We start from the raw sequence: 4,076 nt of genomic DNA on the forward strand, positions 1-4,076 counted from the left end.
GACTCCCCCCAGGTCTAACCATCTTTTGGCAGAAGCATTCAACAGAACAAAATATGTGGTGCATTTAGGATGTCGGTCCTCTTGTGTATGTTGCCACTGTTAAGGTCATCAGACTCACAGTGACCTTTCAGCAATCCATTGCATAGGTAATTGTCTTCTTTTGCCTGTCCAATGCATAAGTAATCGTCTTCTTTGGCATGTCCAAGGAAACCCAAACCTGCAGATGGCGGGCATGCATCTCATCCCCCACCTCCTACGCAGGCGGCCAGCAGGGTGCGCACCCCCCACCCCCAGCGTGGGAGGCCTGCGGGAGGAGTGCGGCCCCCCCAGCACAGGTGGCTGTTGGGGGCATGCCCCCCAACCTCATCACACGGGCGCTCGGTGGGTGTGCGGCCCTTCTTGTGTGGGTGGCCGGAGGGTGCCCACTTCCCCCACAGCTGCCATCCTGGCTCCAAGAATTCTCTCCAGACCAAGTCCACCTTGCGGCAGTGTGGTGGCTTCACTGTACCAGTCTTGAGGAGGGCTGGTGCCCAGCATCCATCCTGGGTGAGGGAATCCATTCGTTCCGGCTATGGAAGCCTCATGGAGCTGCAGTGGCTGTGTAGCCGGTGTGGGCTCTGCAGGGGTGGGGGGTTGGGGGCCACGAGACTCACCTTTTTCTCCTTGGGAGTCCTTGAATTCCTGTTGTTGAGCCTCGATCTTCACTGAGGGCCAGTCATCAACTGTTTTAAGTGTTCAATTATCAATAAGCTGAAGTCTGTGGAAGGCCATAATGGCCCTGCTTTAAGTGGTTCGCTGCTCCCACCGCTCACCATGCTGTCTCTGCTTCCACCGCCATCTTGGATCTCCTGGAGGCAAGCTTTTTTTGGAAGTGGTTCCCACTCTTGCTTCCATGCCTGTTTTATTCAGGATATCCATGAAAAGCAGGCCCGAGTGCCCAAAAGCCTTTTTAAATTCAAGGCCAAACCCAATCAGCTCACACTCTTTTGTGAATAACAGCCACACCCTAGTCTCAACCCCAAACCAGAAAACACACCTTTGCAGAATCTGGCCATTCTGCTCATTTTCCCAGCCTGGAAATAGACCCATGCTTTAATCTGTAGGCTGTGCAAATTATTCAAGAAGCTGGACTCTATGAAGAGAAGTGTGGCATCAGTGTTGGAAGGAGACTCATCAATAACCTGCGTTATGAAGATGACACAACTTTGTTTGCTAAAAGTGAGGAGTTGCAGCACTTGTTGCAAAAGATCAAGGAATGCACTTTTAATATGGATTGCATCTCAATGCCAAGAAAACAAAGATTCTTACCACTGGACCAAGAGGCAACATCATGATGGATGGAGAGAAGGTTGAAACTATCAACAACTTAATCTTGCTTGGATTCACAATTAACTTCCTTGGTACTAGCAGTCTACTCTTTGGTAAAGAAGTCTTTTTGTATCTTCTGACCATTTTGGAAGTGGGTTGTTAGTCTTTTTCTTATTGAAGTTCTATGTTGTTGTTGATTGCCGGAGAGTTGAGCGCGACTCAAAGTGACCCAATTAATAAAAAGCCTGAAGCCTTACTATAACCATCATTGTTTCCATTGTTGTTCGTAGAGTTTCCAGAGGCATGTTGTTTAGAATGCCACTCCTGCTTCCAAACTTGTCTTAAACTGGGAGCTCCACAAAACACTGTCCAGTATGGGTAATTGTTATGGCATTTGACACCCCCAGTGGTGCAAAGGTCATATCACAGCAACCCCAGGTTATCTCAGTACAGCAAACTGATAGAACAGTGCTGCACCACTTAGGAGAATGTTCCTTCAAAATAAATTAACAATCGACTTTTAAATACAAAGGCCCTCCATGAAGTCTTTTTGACTCTAAACAAGAGGCTTAAATAAAAGCATTTGCTGTTGTTGTTATATGTAGAATCTCTTGTGGCCTATAGTGAGTGACTCTATGAATAGCATATCTTAACCCTTCCCTCTCCTGAGCCAGTCTCACTAATTTTGACACACCAACACCCATTGCCCTAGTTACTGTATCGATTCCTTTCCTGTGTTGGGTTACATTTTAAAATCAAGAAAACAAACGGCCTTACCACTGGGCCAATAGGCAACATCATAATAGGGAGAATTGAAACTGTCAGTGATTTAAATTTATTGAATCCACAATTAGAACCCTTGGTACCAGCAGTCAGAAGATCAGCACACAGGGCAAGTCCACTGTCAGGGATGGTTCCAAAATACTGAAGAGCAATGATGTCATTTTGAAGACTAAGGTACACCTGATTCAAGCCATGGGTTTTTCAAGCACTTGCTATTCATCTGAGAGTTGGACAATGAATAAGGAAGACAGATGAAGAATTGATATCTTTGAGTTGTGATGTTGGAGAAGAGTACTGAATAACCTATACGCTACCAACAAAGCAACGGATACATATTGAAAAAGTGTAACCAGGGTGCTCCTTGGAGGCAAGAATGGTGACACTTTGCCTCTCATACTTTGGACATTTGACTGCTTGTTGTTGTTCTGTACCATTGGGTTGGAACTGACTCATAGCTGACATTCAGGCTGATTTTCAAAATCACACAGGAGGAGCTTTGCCCTTCTTTCTCTCGAGGAGTAGCTGGTGGATTTGAATTGTGTGCCTTCGAGTTGACAGTGTAGCTCCATACCCCTAGGCCACCAGAGCTACATATGGTATTCCTTAGAAAGGTATATCATGCTTTGAAAGTAGAGAGTCAGCAAAAGAGAGGAAAACTCTCCCCAAACCCTCAACAAGATGGATTGACACAGTAACTGCAGCAATGCACTCAAGCATATAAGGGATGAAGATGGCACTGGATAGGACAGAATTCAGGTCGGTTATTCGTAGATTCACTATGAGTTGTACTCTATTTGATGGCACCTAACAACAATAACAACAAAACAACAACAACATGCGTTACTGTAGCAGTACCTTGCTGGTTTAATTACTATGGCTTTATTTTGAGATCAGTAAATTTAATGGCTACTACTTTGTTTTTCTTTTTCAGTAGAGATTTGCTTGTTTAGGGTATTTTTACTTCCCAAATAAAAATAGGATATTGCTTTTTTTATCTCCTTGAAGAAGGACATCTATTGGGATTGCATTGGACTTATAGATTGGTTTTGGTAGGATTGTCATATTCACAATATTGAGACTTCCTATCCATGAGCACAGTATATTTTCCTATTTATCTAGGTCTCTTTGTTTCTTGTAGTACTATATTATTTCCTTTATTAAGTTCTTTTGTGTCTTTAGTTATGTTTGTTTCTAAGTGTTTAATTTTGTGGTTGGCTATTGTAATTAGTATTGTTTTTATTTTCTTTCCAGTGTTCTTTTTTGTTAGTATAGAAACATTGACTGATTTTTGTATGTTAATCTTGTATCCTGCCACTCTACCAAATTTACCTATATCTAACAGTTTTCATGCTTGGTCTTTAGGGTTATCTAAGTACAGAAAGTCAGAGACCTCTCCAAAGTACTGATGGTCTTTGCAGTTATCTGCTATACATCAGAAAGCTGAACCATGACTAGGGAAAAGAGAAGGAGAATTGGTGTCTTTGAGCTGTGGTGCTGGAGAAGAGTGTTGAATATACCATGGATTTCTAGGAGAACAAACAAGTTCGTTCCAGAGAGGGTAAAACCAGGCTGCTCCATGGAAGCAACGATTCTGAAGCTTCATCTGACTTACTTTTGACATGTTGCAAGAAGGGACCAGTCCTTGGAGAGGGATGTCATGCTTGGCAGGGTGGAGGGACAGCACAAGTGAGGAAGACCCTAGATGAAATGGATTGATTTAGTGACTGGAGTATGAGGGTAGGTGTGTCAGTGACAATAAGGTTGGCACAGGATAGAGCAGGGTATAGGATTGTACATAGGGTAGATAAGAGTCTCAAATTACTCTACTCGACAGCACATAACAACAACAACATCATATTGTCTACACATACAGATAGATTTACCACTTCTTTGCCAGTTTGGATAACTCTTATTTCCTTCTATTGCCTAATTGCTCTAGTAAGGATTTCCAGTGCTACTTTGAATATGAGTGGTAATAGTGGGTA

This window comes from Elephantulus edwardii, unplaced genomic scaffold (assembly GCF_000299155.1).
Source record: "Elephantulus edwardii isolate Elephantulus edwardi_28Jun2011 unplaced genomic scaffold, EleEdw1.0 scaffold00283, whole genome shotgun sequence".
Taxonomy (NCBI): domain Eukaryota; kingdom Metazoa; phylum Chordata; class Mammalia; order Macroscelidea; family Macroscelididae; genus Elephantulus; species Elephantulus edwardii.